Raw genomic sequence first — 22,119 nt, 5'->3', positions numbered from 1 at the left:
GGTATCTAGCTCTGTTACCCTGGAATATCTCCAGGAAGAGGCATCTCCAAATCTCTTTACAGGGAGTCACTATCTTTATCTTTCCAAGACTGTCTGTTATGCAAATATCTGTGAACAGAACTGTTAATGCTTTTTGCTCAGAAGGTGTCCAGAAACACAAAAGCCATGGAGCATTATCTCCCGACGATTATAACATCTTTTTATAAACTGAACACGCTACGTTTTATTAACACCCCAGTAATAGAAACTAACTTGAATATGATGAAAATATCACTGTAAATCACTTCATGTGAAATATAAAAATCCATGAAGAGTGTATAAAAATAATGATTATTAAGTAATATCTTTCTGGAAGTTCTTAACTCTATCCTGGGATTTCTTGAGAATGACATTGTTGACATTTAGGGCTGGATGATGTTTCTTTGTTGTGGGGCGGCTGCCGTGGCATTGCAGGGTGTTAGGCAGCATTCCTGCTTATCCACTAGATACCTGCAGCACTACCCAAGTTGTGCCAAAAATGTCTCCAGGTGTGTCCTGGGGGGAAGATCACTTCCCATTGAGAACCACTGCTCTATGCTATTCTCTTCTCATGTAGTCATGTTTTAAAAATAAATTGTCAAACATCAAATGTCTAGGAGTAAATCAATGGAAGTTGTATAAGACCACTAAACTGAAAATTATAAAACATTACTGAGGGCCGTGCCTGGTGGCTCACACCTGTAATTCCAGCACTTTGGGAGGCTGAGGTGGGTGGATCACTTGAGGTGAGAAGATTGAGACCAGCCTGACCAACATGGTGAAACCCTGTCTCTACTAAAAATGCAAAAATTAGCTGAGCATGGTGTCATGCACCTGTAGTCCCAGCTATTTGGGAAGCTGAGTCATGACAATCGCTTGCACCTGGGTGGCGGAGGTCGCAGTGAGCCGAGATTGTGCCACTGCACTCCAGCCTGGGCAACAGAGCAGACTCCATCTCAAAAAAGACAAAAAATATTGAGAAAAATAAAAAAGATCTAATGGAGGAAGGTACTTATGATTTAATATTGTAAATATGTAATGCTCCCAAATTGATCAATAAATTCAAATGATCCAAATCATCTCATCAAGGGTTTGAGGTATGTATGTAGAAACTGACAAACTGATCCTAAAATTTAGACCAAAATGCAAACGACCAAAAATAGCAAAGTCTATCTTGAAGAAAACAATCAATGCCAGAGATATAAAACTATCAAGACTCAATAATATGGTACTTAAAGTCAGTGTGGTGTTCATATAAAGATAGATAAATAGACAAATGGAATGGAAGACAGAGGGTGGAAACAGATCCTCACCTGTATGGTCACCTGATTTATGACAAAGGTGGCAGTCTAGTGAGGAAAAGACAGACTCTTCTATAAATGATGCTAAATCAATTGGCTATCATATGAAAAAATAATGAATCTTGTTACCTATCTAAATAAGAATAAATTACAGATGGATTGGCAATTCAAACATGAAAAAAACCAAATTTTTAGAACATATAGTAATATCTTCATGACATTGTAGTAGGTAAAGGTTTGATTTCTTAAACTGGACATAAAAAAGACTAACCATAAGAGAAAAAAATATATAAATGTAATTATATTAAACTTAAGAACTTCTGCTCGTCAAGACATTAAGAGAGTGAGCAAGCGAAACTTAGAGTAGGATAAGATATTTACAACACATGTATCAAAAAAGGGCTCATAGCAAGATCACATAGAAAAGCAATGAATTAAAAGCACTATGGAGCAAAAGCATGAGAGGAACAGGATATTTACATATTGCCTCATTATATATTTATTAACTACAAAAGAAATAAAATAGTAACTGTACAGTGGAGACACAAGACACATAACCAAATGATCCAAGCTAACTTTACCACAGATAAAGTATATTGACATTATGTTCTTCATGATATCATGAACAGAAGAGGATACATTATTTCTTGCAAAGATGCATAACCTGACTTAATTTGAGATTTTCTTTAGACAAATGCAAATTGAGGGCGTTTTACATAATAACTGGCCAGTACTCTTCAAAAATGTTATGGTCATGAAAGACAGACTGAAGAACTGCCTTAGGTTAATGGAGACTTAAGGAGACATGACAAGTAAATACAATGTGTAATCCTGGCTTGATTCCTGGTCCAGAAAAAGACATTAGTGAGACAACTGACAAAATTTTAATAAGCTCTGAAGATGGGTACCAATGTCAGTTTCTTGATTTTGAGATTAACTGCAGTTATTTAAGATATTGAGATATCAAGCCAGATGAAGAAAATATAAGATTTTTGTATGCTTTTTGCTAAGGTCTAAAATTATCTCAAAATGAAAAGCTAAAAATAAAGAAAAAATTTAGTTTTTGTGAAGTGCCTATTAGAATATTTTGCAGGAAATTGGTAAAAGACTTAAACAGGACTTTACAAAAGAGAATATCCAAATAGCTAATATAGCACATAAAAGAAAAGCTCAACTTGATTAGTCTTCAGGGCAATGCAAATCAAAGTCTGGTGAGATACTACTGCACACACCAGAATGTCCAAAATCAAAAAGACTAGTTATACCAAATGTTATCAGATTGGAGCAACTGCTACCCTATACACTGCTGGTAGGAATGTAAATTGGTAGAACTACACTGAGAAACAGTTTGGCAGCATCAATTTGAGCTGAATAAATGTGTATCCTATGATCCAGCAATGTGTAACAGTGTTCTTGGAAAAATATTTTCAAAGAATTTTATAGCAGCATCATTTGTAATAACCAATAACCAAATAATTTGTATGTCCATCAATAGTGAAATAAGACTGGACACACTGGCTCATGCTTGTAATCCCAGAACTTTTGAAGGCCGAGATGGGAAGATTGTTTGAGCCCAGGAGTTCAAGCCCAGTCTGGGCAACATAGCTCCCTATGTCTAAAACAAACAAAACAACAACAACAACAACAACAAAATTAACTGTGTGTGGTGGTACACACTTGCAATCTCAGCTACTCAGGAGGCTGAAGTGGGAGAATCACTTGAGTCCAGAAGTTCTAGGCTGCAGTAAGCCAGGATCATGCCACTGCACTCCAGCCTGGGCAACAGAGCAAGACTCTGTATATATACATATAAATATCTATATGTTTACCTATATACATATATATCTATACATATATCTCTATACATATATATCTATATGTATATATGTGTACATATGTATAGATATGTATACATATCTATGTATATATATTTGTGTGTGTGTGTGAAATGAATAGATTGTAGCATAGTCACATAATGGAATACAATACAGCAAGAGAAATATCAAACTACAAGTACACACAACAACATGGATGTCTTTCTCAAAACACTGTGTGATGAAAGCCAGGCACAAAACAGTACTTGTTATTTTATTTTATTGATGGAAAATTCAAAAGCAGGTTCAATTCATCTGTGGTTTTAAAAGTCAGGATAATGGTTACCCTTGGAGTGACTAGAAGGGTTTCTTGGGTTCTGATAATACTCTGTTTCTCGATCTAAGCACTGATTACATGGTTGTGTCCACTTTTTGCAAATTCATTGAGCTGTGTGTTTCTCCATATGTACATTATGCTTCCATTGAAAGTTTATATTAAAGAAGTCAATCTTTAATAAAAGCCATTGCATTTTTCTAGCATAGTAATAAAGACACAGCAAGTGTAAGGTGACAAATAAGTTAATCTTCTGAGCTAAAGAATGCTTAGATTGGTCCTGTATTAGTCCATTTTCATATGCTATAAAGAACACCCAAGACTGGATAATTTATAAAGAAAAAAAATTGACTCATAGTTCTGAATGGCTGGGGAGGCCTCAGGAAACTTACAATTATGGTGGAAGGCGAAGGGGAAGCAAGTGTTGGCAGGAGAGGGAGAGTCGAGGGGAAGTACCACTTTTAAACCATCGGATCTCATGAACTCACCCACTATCATGAGAACATCACGGAGGAACTGCCCCCATGATCCAGTCACCTCCAAGTCCCTCCCTCAACACCTGGGATTACAATTCGAGATAAGATTTGGGTGGGAACCCAAAGGCCCCCAGAGCAAATCATATCAGGCTATTCAGGAAAAATTATTTTCAAAATACACAATTGATCTCACTGAAGAGCTCCTGAATAGCTTTGATAATTTTCTCACCTGCATCCTAACAACTGCATAGTGAAAAAATGTCACAAGAACCAAATCATGAAGCAAGGACTAAACATATTTTACAGAATTTTGTGCGTTTGCATATATGAAAGATAATTTAATAAAATGCCAGGTAAAATGAGCTGGTTCTTAAAATGCCATTGTTTTTCTTAAAAATAAATGATTATTTGATTTTTCTAGGAAAATACAAAACAGAGGCTGTAAGTGATCAAGAGTCACAGTTATCCTCTTACAGTGCACATTAGCCTGAAGGCCACACATTCCCTTCACCCACCGTTTGCTCTTCTCTGAGCCTTGAGCCTCTTCAGCTCATGGGAATTGACTCTGAAGATGGACAAGACCATGTACCAGCGTGATGGAAGTGTTCTGTGTCCTAACTAGAGCAGTGGCTACACTGGTGTATATATTTATTAAAACTCATTGAACCGTACACTTAAGGCACACATTTAAATACATTTAAAGGGACACATTTGAAGTGTATGATATATTTATTTGGGCATCATTTATATATTTAAATAAATATATATAATAAGTATATAAATAAATATACATGTATTTATATATATAAATAATTTATATATTTATATATGTATATTTATTTGGGAGATCATTTACATATTTATATATTTGAATATATGGTATATTTATTTGGGGCATCATTTATAAATTTAGATAAAAAGAAGACACTAAAATGATTAATGCTAAAATGATATATGTTAATGTATATGTTAATATGTTATAGCTTTGTAAGTAGCTATATGTCACCGTGAGCCAGAATTTATTAAACTGGCACCTGTTATGTGATCACTAAGACCTCCCAGCATTTCTCAGGGGAATGTCAGGAAGCCGAGCTCCCGGTGGCTTGACCTGTGTCTCCCGGATTGAAACATCGGCTCACCGCAGGAATCAGAGGGAGAAGAAAAGGAGAGAGGCTGTGCATGAACTTGACTAGTGCCATGGAACTGTTATTCCACTCAATAACATTTCTTGACAGGATGAGTAGGTCTTTTCAAACCGCACAATAACGAAGCTGGGATCAACTAAACTTTCCACACAGGCAGCCCCCGCAGCCCGGCTTCCTCTCTCAAACTCCGTCCTCAGGAAGGTGTTTCCAGTACCTAGACGAGGACGCCATCTAGTGACAAGAGAGGCAACCACAGGGCGAGAGCAGCGAAGTCTAGTGAGTTTATCTTTCTTTGCCGTTTTACAGAACCAAGGTCTCTTGGCAACAGGTAATTCTCCACCAGTGGAATTTCAGTGGTAGGTTAGTCACCCACCAAAGGGCTTGAAAGCATCTTCTGAGAAGATGCTTTGACACTGAAGAGAATTGAGGGAGCTCTTTTGAAGGGACAGAGTCAGACACTAACTCTCCCCCAGCCAGGGCAGTAATGGTGACAGCTGAGGACACAAGACTGCAATTAGCCCATACTGCCTGACGTATCTGTGCCAATTAGAAAAAGTCTTCTTTTATATGGGCGATGAAACCCCAGGGTACACGGCTAGGCAAATGGAATACGGGCTGTATTTCAGCGGCACTCTCTGCTTCTACCAGGAACTCTTGTACAGTGGACATATGTTGCAGCCCGACCATATGCTGCAGCCCTTACGCAGCAATAGTACCTTCTCCTGGCACCTCAATTGCCCACAACGAACACCAATTTCTAGGAGATGGGGCACAAGATGGGCACACCCACCCTCAAATGTATCCTTAAGGTATTTGGATAGCCATTGTTACATATGAATTTCCATTTCTTTTCAACAGTTCAGACGTTTTTAGCTTTCAGGCCTAGGTGTTGAAAGCCTCTTTCAGTTGAAACGGAGAAAGGGTAGGAGCTTCTAATGTAGTGTCTTTAGGAAAACAGCATCACCAGCTGAGTGCAGTGGGTGGTGCATGCGTGTAATCCCAGTAATTTGGGAGGCCAAGGAGGGAGGATTGAGCCCAGGAGTTTGAGATCAGCCTGGGCAACATAGCAAGAGCTTGTCTCTATGAGAAAAAACTAAACAAAATAAAATAGCATCACACAGCTATGTCATAAAAGACCATATTGTGGGATTAGACATCCAAAGTTATAGGCAAGGATCGTAAGACATGTTACATCATAAAATTTATGGATAGACAAAAGACACATTATAAAACTAAAAGAAAGTGTTTATTCATTTAGCAAACGTTTCTTAAGTCCCCTGGCTGGAGACGTTGGGCTAGGAAGAGGGAACAATGGTGACGAGAGCAAGAGTCCCTCTGCTTGGCAGACGCCCTGGTCGTCACCACATCCTGTGCCCTAGAAAATGCCTACTCTCCTGCCCCAGTCCACAGTTCAAAAAGCTTGTCTTTTTTTTTTTTTTTTTAAAGCCTTCTGGAGTTCAGGAGTTTCTTCATATTACTTTGGAGTGCATCTTTTAGCACATCTTATAATTACTACACATTTATTTAGTAGTTTTCAACCTCCCCCTCAATCAGCTTTTGGTTTGTTGAATTTCTCTATTGTTTCTTTGTTTTCTATTTCATTGGTATTTGCTTTTATCTTTATTATTGCCTTCATCATACTTTTTTTGTTTTGTTTTTGAGATGGAGTCTCACTCTATCGCCCAGGCTGAAGTGCAGTGGTGCAATCTTGGCTCACTGCAACCTCTGCCCACTGCAACCTCTGCCTTCCAGGTTCAAGCAATTCTCCTGTCTCAGCCTCCCGAATAGCTGGGACTACAGGTGTGTGCCACCACGCCTGGCTATTGTTTTATTTGTTATTTTTAGTAGAGACAGGGTTTCACCATGTTAGCCAGGATGGTCTTGATCTCCTGACCTCATGATCCGCCCACCTCAGCCTCCCAAAGTGTTGGTATTACAGGCTTGAGCCACTGCACCCGGCCTATTTCTTTCTTCCTTTTCTTTCTTTCTTTCTTTGTTCTTTCTTTCTTTTTCTTTCCTTCTTTCCTTCCTTCCTCGCTTCCTTTCCTCCTTCCTCCTTTCTTCCTTTTTTTTTTTTTTTTTTTGTAGTCTCGCACTGTCACCCAGGCTGGAGTGCAGTGGCATGGTCTCGGCTCACTGCAACCTCTGCCTCCCAGGTTCGAGCGATTCTCATGCCTCAGCCTCCTGAGTAGCTGGGATTACAGGTGCCCACCACCACACCCAGCTAATTTTTGCATTTTTAGTACAGATGTGGTTTCACCATGTTGGCCAGGCTGGTTTTGATCTCCTGACCTCATGATCTGCCCACCTCAGCCTCCTGAAGTGCTGGGATTACAGGCATAAGCCACCAAGCCCAGCCTATTTCCTTCATTATACTTTCTTTAGGTTTACTCTGTTCTTTTTTTTTTTTTTTTTTTTTTTTGAGACGGAGTTTCGCTCTTGTTACCCAGGCTGGAGTGCAATGGCGCGATCTCGGCTCACCGCAACCTTCGCCTCCTGGGTTCAGGCAATTCTCCTGCCTCAGCCTCCTGAGTAGCTGGAATTACAGGCACGCGCCACCATGCCCAGCTAATTTTTTTTTTTTTTTTTTTTTTTTTGTATTTTTAGTAGAGACGGGGTTTCACCATGTTGACCAGGATGGTCTTGATCTCTTGACCTCGTGATCCACCCACCTCAGCCTCCCAAAGTGCTGGGATTACAGGCGTGAGCCACCGCGCCCGGCCTACTCTGTTCTTTTTCTAGTGTCTTTAGTTGAACTCTGATCCATTTATTTATTTTTACTATTTTTTTATTGTAGTTAAATACATACAACATAAAATTTGCCATTTTGAATATTTGGATGTGTATAAATTCAGTGGCATTAATTAAATTCACAATGTTGTACAACTATCATCACTATTTCTAAAACTTTTCATCACCCCCAACAGAAAGTCTGTCACCATTAAGCAGTAAATCCCCATTCCTACCTCCCTCAAGACCCTAGTAACCTTTAATCTCTTTTCTGTCTCTATGAATCTGCCTATTCCTGATATTTCATATAAGTAGAGTCATATAATATTTGACCTTTGGGTCTGCCTCCTTTCACTTAATGTAATGTTTTTAAGGCTCATCCATGTGTCAGAACTTCATTGCTTTTTATGGCTAAATAATATTCCATTGAATATACATACCACATTCTTATCTATTCATCTGTTGATGGACACTTGTGCTGTCTCTACTTTTTGGCTACTGGAAATCATGCTGCCGTGAACACTGGCATGCAAGCATGAGTCTTGAGTCTCTGCTTTAAATTCTTTTGAGTATATAGCTATAATTATATCTTTACATCACTGCTACTTCCAATAGACCATAGACTTCTAAGGTTGGTCTCACTCATATTTACATCCCCAGGCTTAGCACAGGTCAAATACACAGTAGGAATAGCTGTGAGCTTGGTAAATAAATGGATAATGATAACAATATTTTACATCCATGAATCACTTTGAAGTTTATAAAACGCCAATCCTATTTTTTATTTGATCTTCCCCATGACCCTGTGAGGTACTTAGGAGAGTCTGATATCATTGTTTCCATTTTATAGAAGAGGATAGCCAAGGTAAAAGAACCAGTGTCAAAGTCGCTTAGGATTCAAATCCAATTCTTTCACCTTCTAGTTCAATTCCATTTTCATCCTAACTTGCTGTTTCTCCTGTTATTTCTGACAAAAATATTTGGTGAAAAACCCATTCTTACTGAAAATTAATTACAGGAATATAATAAAGGTTTTTCTGTAAAAGAGGAGACTGAGGGCATCTTGATTTGTCCTTGTTGTCTAGTCAAATAGTTGCTGTTACCTGGAGTTTAAACAATACAGAGTAATTTTTTTTATTTTCTTTTTTGAGACACGGTCTCACTCTGTTGCCCAGGCTGGAATGCAGTGGCATGATCACGGCTCACTGCAGCCTCTACCTCCCAGGCTCAAGCAATCCTCACCTCAGCCTCCCAAGTATCTGGGGCTACAGGTGTGTGGCACCATGCCTGGTTAACTTTTCAATTAAAACTGATGGGATCTTGCCAGGCTTGTCTTCAACTCCTGGGCTCAGGCAATCCTCCTGCATCAGTCTCCCAAAATGCTGAGATTGCAGACTTGAGCCACCATGGCCAGCCAGAGCGATCTCTTAACATCACAGACTTGATTTGATCATGTTATTGCTGCTCTATGTGAAACCTTCCAATGCCTTTGCAGTGCTTCCAGGGTAAATAACAAAATACTTAACAGGCCTACCCACCCTGTAGAGTCTAGCTCTTGAGATCTAAACTCCAATCTAGACAATTAACTAGATTGACTGACTAGACAATTAACTTAAATGAACAAACCGGCAGGGTACAAGATGAAAAACAGCAGCTGGCTCCTGGCTGCAGTGGTGGAATTGACAAACAGTGGCTGGGCTGCGGCGGCTCAGAGAGTCCATGCCACATCTAAAGCAGTAGCCAGGGCTGGATTTATTGCCATGGGGGCATGCAGGCCCAGGGTAGGCAGATCTCCCAACTTTCTTAGGGGAGCAGAAATCTGGATATTTTGTGTGATATCTATATGTTTTTAATAGTGGCAGTGAATTCAAATTTAAAAATCAGTTGGGTCAACATTTTGGTGAGAATCGGAGAAAACAGACCAGGCTGGATGCTGCCCACAGAAGATGGAGACCTCGACTCCTTCTTCTGCATGTCTCTCCTGGCTTACCCCAGTTCCCTCTGTACTCTGGCCATACAAGATATCTTCTAGGCCCTCTTATGCAGTAGTTCTCAAGACCCTGGGTGCACACAGGAATCTCTGGGGACCTGGAAGAAAAAGAAAAGTGAGGTTTGGACCCCTCCTCTAGGTATTTCTTTAAGACTCTCCAATGATGTTCTCATGTAGCCAGATTAAGTGTCTAATTACCAACTGGACTTCTGCCTCCAGCCATGCCCTCCTCTGGTCAATTTCCCATAAGGCAGCAAGAAGAATCTTTTAAAAACAAATCTAATCAAGTCACTCCCCTACTCAAAATCTTCCATGGCTGCTCCTTGCCATCAGGATACATAACTTTGCTGTGGGAAGTAGAAAGTTTCCTTTTTAAAGTTTCCTTTCTTGTTAAACAATAAGTGTGCTAATAACTTAGTTAAGCCCTGTCCTATGTAACTGTGAGACATGCCATGCTTACAGGCACATAGTACATTCTATGTTCTTGTACTTTAACCAAGATATCTGTGCTGGACGTGCTCACAGGCATGTCCCCACTCTCCATTGCTTTTACCTGTTTAGAAAAGTTTTAAGTTATTAGCCAATCGGGTTTTAGTTTAAATTGTGAGGTCTGGCTCCAGCCAATGGAGATCAGACACAGCAGTAAGGATGACCCCAAATGCGTAAGGAATAAATTCGTGTATTTTCCTTTGTTCATGGCAAGAAGGCTAGTGGGAGCACCCTTCCTGCAGTCCAGGAAGTAAAAATTGAGTTGCTGAAAGATCCTTTGTCTCAGTGCTGATTTTTCTTTACAGCACCAAGCATCTATTTCCAACATTCGCATGCTGGGAAGGTCCATCATGCTGCAACCCCTGGAGAGCCCTCCATCCTCATCTCTTCCCCTCACCACCTCCGCTCCTCCCCACACTGAATATACTTTGCTTCAGTTTCCCCAAATTTCTTGAAGTTCCATGGATGCACTATACTCCTTAACCCATGAACCTTTGAGCATGTGCAGTTGGCAAAGCCTGCATAAACGTGGCACCAAAGCACTAAAGGAGCAAGAGCGGGGACCAGGGAGGATTTGAAGTGGTGCAGAGAGGTGGCCAACACTAGCATTATCTTCAAAAAGAGGAAAATTCCCTTGAAGGCAGAGATTACAATTAGTATTACTTGTTTCCCTCTTCCCAGCCCTCCAAGGGCCAAGTCCTGAGCATATGAAAAAAATTCTGAATTGAATCGGAATTACATTCTCAGGAAATAATCTCTAGTCTGTTTGCTTATTTTGAGGGGGAGCTCATACCTAATCTGAATGAGAGTCAGAGCGAAACAGTAGCACTAATGATCTATGTATTCACCCAAGTACACCAATATTTATTGATCATTTACTGGGTGCCTGACACATTGGAACTGTAATGACAACCAGAGAGCTTATTGCCAATTGGTAAAGACTTGGCCAGGCCCAGTGGCTGACTTCTGTAATCCTAGCACTTTGGGAGTTTGAGGTGGGAGGATCACTTGAGCAGGAGTTTGAGACAAGCCTGGGCAACATAGTTAGATCCCATCTCTATAAAAAATAATTTTAGGCAGGGCATGGTTACTCACACCTGTAATCCCAGCACTTTGGGAGGTCGAGGCGGGCAGATCACTTTAGGTCAGGAGTTGGAGACCAGACTGGCCAACATGGTGAAACTTTGTCTCTACTAAAAATACAAAACTTAGCCATGGTGGTGGCCACCTATAATCCCAGCTACTCGGGAGGCTTAGGCACAAGAATCCCAGCTACTCTGGAGGCGGAGGTTGCAGTGAGCCAAGATCATGCCACTGCACTCCAGCGTGAGCAACAGAGCAAGACTTTGTATCAAAAATAATGATAATAAAATAATTTTTAAAAATTAGCTGGGTGTTTTGGCACATGCCTACAGCCTAGCTACTCAGGAGATTGAAGGCAGGAGGCTTTCTTGAGCCCAGGAGGTTGCAATGGGCTATTACTGCACTATCGTACTCCAGCTTGGGTGCAGAGTGAGACACTGCCTCAAAAAAAAAAATTATAAGAGTGGAAAATAATCAATGGTTAGAAAACTGTAGAAATGGGGGTGTGGGAAGGTAGCTAGCTCGAGACTTGGAATATCGGGAAAAGCTTTACAAAAGACTCTGGAAGGACAAGCAGAAGCCGTGATGTGTATGCATGTGTGTGTGCATGTGTGTGTGAATGTATATGTGTGTATGTGTGCTTATGCATATGTGTGCATGTGTTTATGCATGTGAGTATGCATGTGTGTATGCATGTTTGCATGTATGTGAGTGTATGTGTGTGTGCCTATGAGTGTCTGTGTGTATGCAGGTATGTATGCATGTTTTTGTATGCATCTGTGTATGTATGTGTGTGCATGTGTGTATGCATCTGTGTGCATGTTTGTATACATGTGTGTGCATGTGTGGAGGCATGTGGTGTGTATACATATGTGTAGGCATGTTTTTGTATTCGTGTGTATATGCATGTGTGTAACTGGCTAGAGGGGAGGGCAAAAACAAAAAGAGTTGTGTTTTGTTGATGTGCAGTTTGAAATAAGCATGATACATTTAAATGGAATTGTCTAGTAGGTTACTAAAAGAGATTACAGAGTTGGAGATTTTAAAGCTTTTCTGAGTCATCAATTCAGCTGTTTGCTGCATGCCTACTACTGGCCAAGCATTGTGGGAGGAGAACACCGTCCAACCTCTGCTCCCCAGCATCACACTGTGGCAAGACAAAACAGATGATTATCAGAGAAACCAATCAAGAAACAAGGGGATGCAGGGGAGACAGTAAAGCAGCATCACGTGCAGAGGGGCGGAGGTGGGGGCTCCATCCCTTCGGTGGTCCTCAAAGGAGGAGCTGATGCCCTGAGGGTGCAGGAGGTGGCTAAAGATGAATATTCTCCAATATATGCCCATTGAATAGGAACATGCCCATTTAAAAGCATCCATATGCATTTTGTTTGGCTTCTTGGTTTTCTTTGCCTGGCTATGCCTTCAAAGCTGGCGTTGCGGTGGCCGAAGGCCTCTATGCAGAGAACTTAAGCTGGGCTGGGAAACTCCCACCACGGCCCCTTTGTTCTCATCCAGTCCCTTTCAGCCCACGCTCCCAAAGCCCATCCTGGTGCCCACCCTTTGATCATCAGGCCTGGTTCATAACAATGAACGTTGAGTCATTTTCTACCCTGAGCTCTTCACCTGGATTCCTGGAGCAGCCTCATCACTATTCCACTGCCCTCCTGTTGTGCTGGCTCTCAGACCAATTCTATGGGGTGACCTTCTCAAAACGAGCTTGAGCATGTCACACCACTGCCTGAAACCCTTTGGGGGATCCCTGCTGCCCTCACATAAAGACCAAACATTTTAGCCTGACAAATAAGGCCTTCCCTGATGTGGCTCTCGCCCACCTCTCTAGTCCCTCTGCACGTCTTGGCCCAAGTCATCCTGAGCTGCTCGCTGTTCCTCGAGTGTAGCTGCTGTTACATTCAGCCTCTGCCTCTCTGCTATCTTTCTCATGAATCCCTTTTTTTCCTAGTTCAGCTGTTCTACGAAGACTTTTTGGACCAGTATTGTATTTCTCAGGACTCTTGAATTTAAGGGACAGAAACCCAACACAAACTAGCTTCAGTTAAAAGGGGATGTATTAATTCATTTAAGTAAGGACTAGATGGAGACACCACAGAAATGGCTAGATCCAGACACTCAAACGATGCTGTCAGCGCTCTCTCTCACCACACACTCACATGCACACGTGTGTTGGCTTCTTATTAAGAGATGGTCTCATTCTGTCTTGCTAGGGGAAACTGTACTGACAGGGAACTCTAGACTTACATACAGTTTGATCACCCCAGGTGAGAGTGAAGCTTCTTTCTCCCAGTCTCAGGTTATTTAAATTATGGGAAAGGCTAAGAGTAGCCTGACGTGTGCCCAGCACTTGGCCCATGACTGGAGGGACAGCATTGTAACTGACCATGCCTTGGAACATCTTTCTTGAACTAGGAAGAAAGAATGGATATTCCTCCTGTTGGGGAGCAGCTGTCAGATAAAAGAGGGAGTCTATTATCACATAAAGAGAGTAGATCACTGATGTCTCCTTCTTACGCCTACCTCCACCTCCATTCATGTTCCCACTGCCCTCTGTGCATAGGTGCAGAAGGGGACAAAACAGATTTTGGAGTGAGATAGACATAGAGCTAGTTACTGGCTTTACAGTAACTATGTGACCTTGGGGATGTTTTAAGCTTCTTTGTGCCTCTGCTTCTGAATCTGTATAATGTTTTAGGGATGCTGTTGTAAATGCTAAAAACTTAGGCAAAGTATCTGGCACATAATAGGTACTATGGCATTTGTAACAATTATATTTGACCATCTCCCCTTTCTAAACCATGATATGGCCAGGCAAGGTGGCTCATGCCTGTAATACCAGCACTTTGGAAGGCCGAAGTGGGAGGATCACTTGAGGTCAGGAGTTCAAGACCAGCCTGGCCAACATGGTAAAACCCTGTCTCTACTAAAAATACAAAAATTAGCCAGGTGTGGTAGCATGTGCCTGTAATTTCATCTACTTGGGAGACTGAGGTGAGAATTGCTTGAACCCAGGAGGTGCAGGTTGCAGTGAGAGGAGCTTGCACTACTGCACTCCAGACTAATGACAGAGCGAGATTCCATCTCAAAAAACAATAAAAATAAAATAAAATCTGTTTGAGGTAGGGCCTTATTTCAGGCAAAATTTAACTTGGTTATAAGAACAGGGCTCAAATATATGATGGATTGATTTCTGGCCACTGAAACAGGATGATACTGAAAGATAAGGCAAGTTTTGTGGATGAGGGAGGCTTTCAGTTCGGTCTTCTTCAATCTTGGCTTTATGATACTGGCCCATTGCCATTATGCAGTCTTTTGTTTCAAGCTCTCCAAAGCATCTCCACATCTCTTACTTGACTTCACTATGTCACCCTGGAGGGAGGAGCTTGCGTTAGGCTTCTGGAACAGATCTGATGAGGGATCCACATGACACAAAGTTAACCAAGAATGGGCAGCAGAGGGCGCCGTGGAAAAGCCCCGGGAAAGCCAAGGGAAAACTGCGGTGGTTTTGAACCTACACCTGGGCAACGTCCTACTAATTGACTCAGGCACCATCCGGACCTGGGTGTCTGGCTATTAATTGGGTACGTGCTGAAGCGCGCTTGCCTCCCAGGGCATCTTATCACAAATTAGGCCCCAGCTCTAGGATCTGACCCAACGCAGTCCCTCACCCATGTATAGAAGCTGTAGGGACAACACAGGAGGTTCATGGGAGCCTGGCCAGGATCGCAGGAAATAACGCGCTGAGGTTTGATACATTGGTGCAGACTGTGGACAGCAGGCTGGCTGGACTGGGGAAGGTGGAGTGTTTGTTATGTGAGGTCCCGGTCACGTACCCTCGCCGAAGTCCCCGTCTCTTATATGCTTTTTTTTTTTTTGAGACAGAGTTTGTTGCCCAAGCTGGAGTGCAGTGGCGCAATCTTGGCTCACTGCAACCTCCACCTCCGAGTTCAATTGATTCTCCTGCCTCAGCCTCCTGAGTAGCTAGGATTACAGGTGCGCGCCACCAGGCCTGGCTAATTTTTTGTATTTTTAGTACAGACGGAGTTTCACAGTGTTAGCCAGGATGGTCTCGATCTCTTGACCTCCTGATCGGTCCGCCTTGGCCTCCCAAAGTACGGGGATTACAGGCGTGAGCCACCGTGCCAGGCCATATTCTTATGCTTCGTCAGGCTTTGGTCGCCAGGAGTAGGTGCTTGTTTCTACAGAGTCGTTTATATCTAAAATCCTGCATGGATGCGTTTGATCCTCACCGCATCCTTCCTCCTTTTCGGAAACTATACACTCCCCTCCTTTGGAGAAGGTCACTTCTCCACTCCATGGGGTTCTAGTGGGGCTGCCAATCACAACACACTCACATCTCCACCCTGACCCCACCCCCGGGCCCACCCAGTCACTTGAGGTGGGAAAGAGCTAGGGCTTGTCAGAAGGCAGACCTTGAAGGAGAAGAGCCTCCCAGTAGGGAGATCAGGATTGTGCTCAGAATCCAGGCTCAGATGTCTTCAAAAGCCTGGAGAGATGCCACCCATCAGGCACTGAGGTCTTTGGAAACTCATTTGAGACAGAGGTATAGACTAAAGGGTGTTCTGCCCCATTCTCTTGTGGAGGTGGAATGCTGCCCCATTCTCCCTTCAGGGCAGCAGCAGAAGCAACGGAAGGATGACTGAGCAACCCCACAAAGGCGAGAGAGATCTGGAGTCTGTGAAGAGTGGGGAGCTGAGAACCAGGTCACCATATTATGGGTTGTATATTGCTGGAGCCAGCAGGTAACAGCTTGCTGGACTGAATATTAAAGTCCAGGAGTTTTACAAACTGGTTGACTTTACTTTTTAAATTGGCTTTATTGAGGTACAATTTACATACTTGGAAGCAGCTATGGTGGAAGTGTTTTTACACCATGGAGATTGGCACATGCTACAATTCAGGGCTTTTTCTCTGCCCCGAAGCCAGTTGCTAATCATTTGCCAGCATACTACTGAACATAAGAGTGGCTTCTTCCAGTCTTATCATTCAGGAATCACTTCTTCCTTGGGGAGAATAAGTGACAGAAATGGGAGAGAGAGGGCCAGAAAGTGTGTTACACCAACAGCATGCCCCTGAAAATGGAGGCTCTTCATGGAAACATAGAATGGAAATAGAGGGGCTCCTCCTACCTTCTTCCTTCCTGTCATTTTCCATTTTTTTACTTCATAATAATGACTATACCGAAGATTTCAGAAAAGAATAAGAGGTAGCAGAGTGGTGGTTGAGATTCAGGCTTTGGAGTCAGATGGCATTTGGGTTCCCACGGCAGCTCTGCCACTCTCTAGCTGCGTGGTGTTGTATAAAGTGGAGCAAGATCAGAAGGAGAAATACCATGATATGTATTTAGGGTAGAAGCCAGACCACTCTGGTCATCTGAGCTCTGTTGGGGATCTTCACTGGCCCCAAAGAGTCCTCTTTTTGTCTTCTCTAAGCCACTGCAATGAATGAATGGTAGTAGGTATCCACAGACCTGGTATACAGAATGTGGATAGGATTTCGGTGATATCTTGATGACTCAAGTAGAACCCAGGCTTCAACAGTTCAAGAAACCATAGTCTCCTTCTAGGCACAGCTGAAAACGAAATGCCAAACGGGAGGTCCTGTCGCTAACACTGGTCCTTTGGTTCTTTATGAGGGAGTGGGTAGATCCCATGGCTTGTCTGAATGTCAGTTTCCTCATCCATAGGGTAGAAATGACAGGACAGCCTCACTATCTTTTGTGAATCCGTATTAAAAGGCCCAGAACCATTGCAGATCTGTTACTGAAACTTTCTAGAGTCCCCCAGTTGGATCCAATTAGGATTATTACTGAGGTGGTTGCCTCCCCCAGGCTGAAAAAAAAAAATGCCACTGTTAACCTTTAATCATTCACAACAAACCCAAAGAAAAAGTCGTTGGCCCATGTCCTAATGGGGCTATTAAAGCTATTTTCCTATTCAGCTGCTTAGACTTGGGGAGAATAACCTGGTAATTTTCTACTGCTTCTCCCCACAAAATGTAAAGGACCGGGAGTGAACTCTCCCAACGAATGCACTTTAGAACAGGAGCCAAATTTTACCTTCTTGTCTCTTGGTTTGCTTCCGCACCCCCCTCCCATTGTTCTCCTTTGGTTGTTTTGTTGTAGTGTGAGGGGTGTGTGTGTGTATGTGTATGTGTGTGTGTGTGTGTATGTGTAGTGGGGGTTGGGGAGGATGGGTTGTGTATGGTGTGTCTGTATGTATGTGTGTGGTCTGGTTAGCGGAAGCCTTTGGAAGCACGCAATAGTCACATATGGTGTCTAAGACCCCCCACTTCCTCCAGGAAAAGGGGAGACCAAGAGAATGAAGGCAAAAAAAAAAAATTGAAACAAAATAGGCAACACATACAAAATTCCTATGTATAAAAACTGTTTTCTCAATTTCTTGCTCTGCTTTTTGCTGCTGTAGAGTCCACTCCATGCCCCACATTTCTCTATGCCTCTTTTCTCTCTGTGCCCTCATTAACTCAACCTCGTTAACACTTCCAAAACCAGAAATCATTGTCCTGACTTCATCCCCACACCCTTCAGGTCCTATTTCCCTTTCTGAATTCCCCAATCTGTTTTCAGGTTCTGTTTTAGGTCTGCTGCCCAAACAAACAAACCAGAAACAAAAAACTATATATCAGAACCATTTCTTATTTTCTTAATTGGCTTTATTGAGGTACAGTTTACATATTACAAACTCACTGATTTTAAGGCTTCAGTTTAATTCGTTTTGATAAATGTATATAGACATATAACCACCACCACAGTCAAGGTGTAGAACATTTCCTTCATTCCAAAAAGTTCTTACCTCCACCCTCAAGCCCAGGAAACTACAAATCTGCTTTCTATCACTATAGTTTTGCCTGTTCTGAAATGTCCTGTAAATGGATTTATACAGTAGGTCATCTTTGATGCCTGGCTTCTTTCCTTAGCATACTGCTTTTGTGTTGTTGCATGTATCAGTGGCTTATTCATTTTTATTGCTGAGAAATATTGCATTATATAGACACATCACAACTGTTTATCAATTCACCAGTAGATAGACATTTGGGTTGTTTCTCGGCTCATTGTAACCTCTGCCTCCTGTGTTCAAGCGGTTCTCCTGCCTCAGCCTCCCAAGTAGCTGGGATTACAGGCACAAGTCACTACACCCAGCTAATTTTTATCTTTTTAATAGAGATGGAGTTTCACCATGTTGTCCAGGCTGGTCTCAAACTCCTTGGCCGCCCAAAGTGCTGAGATAACAGGTGTAAGCAACCGCGCCTGGCCAGTTTGAGCTGTTGTTAATTAAGTGCTATGCATATTCACGTACTGGTTTTTGTGTGGATGTATTTTCACTTCTCTGGGGAGTAGAATTTTACTTCCAGGAGGAGAGTTGCCAGGTTGCATAGCAAGTGTAGTTTAACTTTATAAAACACTGGATAAACTGTTTTCCAAAGGGGCTGTATCATTTTCATTTCCACCAGCAATGTATGAGAATTCCAGTTGCTCCATATCATTGCCAACACTTTGTATTGTTAAAAAAGGTTAGCCTGTCTAGTGGCTGTGTAGTATTACCTCATTGGCCTTTTACTTTGTATTTCTCAGATGACTGATGTGGAATATATTTTCATGGGGTTATTTGCCTTAAGCATATCTTCTTTGGTAAATTATTTCTTCCCTTTTTTTTACCCATTGAAAAATTGACTCATTTGTCTTCTTATAATTGATTTGTAAGAGTTATTTATATATTCTGGATACAAGACCTTTATCTGATACATATTTTTCCTATGGAAATAATCTGAAATACAGACCAAGAGTCATGCATAAGGATTTCCACATCAATGTTACTTACAACTGTGATGAAATTGAAAACAAGTTACAATCTAATAAAAGGAAAACTTCATTTCTTTATGATTCAAAGGGATATTTTATAGCCATTTAATGATATTAAAAATTTACAGACATGGAAATCTACTTTTAATGTAATTTTAAGCAGAAAATAAAATTACATATAATATCAGCAATGCATTTAAAAAGCCTGGAAGTGTATGCCACCGTAATAAGTGATGCCATCTATGTGGTAAGATTATGGCTGGTGTTTAAATTATGTATTGTTTGTCAAAATTTATACAGGAAGCATGCTTTAGTTAAAAGGGGGAAAATGTCATAAATAATTAAATGGTTAAAGCAGTGCTTGCTGCTTCCCTTACAACCACACCTGGCTTGCAGTATGATTCGTGATACTATTAATAACAAAGTGAGTTGGTAAATTGCATAACAGACCACCCCAAAGCTTTGAACTATAATTCTATCTCTGCCCTTGAACTCCAGGCAGTTTTTCTGAAATGGGATTCAGGACTATGAATTACCTAACAAGGTTGCCATGTAGATTTCTGGGATGCTGCTTCCTGTATATGTACTCTAAAATGTGCAAAAGTTCTTCACCTTACGTTCAGTGATTTGGGAAGATCATCTTGAGAAGTCAGGCATGCCTTGAATACTTAAAAGAGAGAGTCTCTGCTTCTGCTGATAGAAAAAATGACCAGAGAGAACACAGACTCAGAGGGCTGGAGGCAAAGCAATGTGGGCAGTTAATGAGAAAAGCTTTGGTTAGAAGAAAATATTGGCACTAAGAAGAAAGGTGGGAGTGGAAAGAGGCAATGGAGGGAAGAATAGAGAGCCTAAGCAAACAGCTCAGACTTCGAAGAAGTAAACTTTATAGATGCATTTTGCACATAAAGTCTTACCCTGTAAATAATTTGTATCCTTTACTCATTTTCATTTCTAACTCTAAAGTAATTTCTGTTGCCCTCTGAAGACGTCAGGAGAGTACAATTACTATTGAGTTTCTTGAGAGGAAAAAATTTAAGGAACTTAAGATGCTCTTATAGGGATTACTCTCATATGAAGGCAGTTTCTTAAAGCAACATGTTTTGTGAGGGTCATTGATTTGGTTCATATCAGAGACATCTTTGATGAGTGGCCTAAGAGACAAAGAAATAATATTCAAATTATTATTCAGAAGATATAGTAGAGGGTTTTTTAAAAAAAGTTTAGTAGCCAATTAAAATCTAACCAAAATTTTTCTTTGAAACTTGGTAAGATGTAAGGGCAAAGGGCCAAGAATAACCAACACAATCTTGAAGAACAAGATGGGAGTTTATTTACTATATATTTGGATGTATTGTAAATAATTTTGGCATGAGGATAGACAAATTGACCAATGAAATAGAACAGAAAATTCAGAAAGAGATTCATGCTTATATGGACATTTTATGACAAAGGAGGTACTGTAAAGCAGTAAAGATGGTCTTTTCAATAAATGGTTCTGGGACAATTGGATAATTATGAGGAAGAGAAAAACCTGACCTCTACCTCATACCATGCATGAATATTCACTTCAGGTGTATCGTAGACTTAGATGTTGAAGGCAAAACAGTAAAGCTTCCTGAAAACAATATAGGAGAAGAGCTTTAGGACTTCAAGGTAGGGAAAGACTAATCAATCAACACTAATCATAAAAGATCAATACATTTGAGTATATTAAAATTAAAATGTCATTAAAAGTAAAGAGAGACTTCTTAAATAGGGCACAAAAAGAACCAATCATTAAAAAATTGATAAATCTGAAATTAATCTGACATTTAAACACTAATATTAAGAACTCCTATTCATAAAAGATACAGAAAATGGAAAAGATATTTGCAATATCTGCAGCCTACAAAGAGCCCACATATGAAATACATAAAGAAATTGTACAAACCAGTAAGAAAAGACAGTCAACCAAAGAAAAAATGGGGAGAAAAGGATATATAATAGACAATAGACATAAACAATACTTAATTTCAGGATACTAATAATCAAGAAACTGAAAATAAAACCATAACCAGACAGCATTACATACCTAACATAGTGACTAAAATTAAAAAGACCAATACTACCAAGTGCTGGTGAGAAAATGCACAACAGATACTCTTACATTCTGATGGAGGAGTGTGGATTGATAGAGCACTTTTTGTTTTACAATTTTTTTCAATTTTTTTTTATTTCAATAGGTTTTTAGGGAATGGGTGGTGTTTGGTTACATATGTAAATTCTTTATTGGTGATTTCTGAGATTTTGGTGCACCCATCACCTGAGCAGTGTACACTGTACCCAATGTTTAGTCCTTTATCCCTCACCCCTCCCACCCTTTCTCCCAAGTCTCTCTCTCTCTCTCTCTCTCTCTCTATATATATATATATACACACACACACACCACATTTTCTTTATCCACTTGTTGATCAATGGGCATTTGGGCTGATTCCATATTTTTGCAGTTGCACATTGTGCTGCTATAAACATGCATGTGCAAGTATCTTTTTTGTATAATGACTTCTTTTCCTCTGGGTAGATACCTAGTAGTGGGATGGCTGGATCAGTGGTAGATCTATTTTTAGTACTTTAAGGAAATTACACACCATTTTCCATAGTGGTTGTACCAGTTTACATTCCCACCAACAGTTTAAAAGTGTTCCCTTTTCACCACATTCACACCAATATCTATTATTTTTTTTATTTGTAATTATGGCTATTCTTGAAGGAGTAGGGTGGCATCACATTGTGGTTTTGATTTGCATTTCCCTTATAGTTAGTGATGTTGAGTATGTTTCTATATGCTTGTTGGCCATTTGTATATCTTCTTTTGAGAATTTTCTATTCATGTCCTTAGCCCATTTTT

This window comes from Aotus nancymaae, unplaced genomic scaffold, assembly GCF_030222135.1.
Source record: "Aotus nancymaae isolate 86718 unplaced genomic scaffold, 86718_ANA_hifiasm-v0.15.2.pri h1tg000057l, whole genome shotgun sequence".
NCBI lineage: Eukaryota > Metazoa > Chordata > Mammalia > Primates > Aotidae > Aotus > Aotus nancymaae.
Note: the sequence above shows the minus strand (reverse complement) of the source record.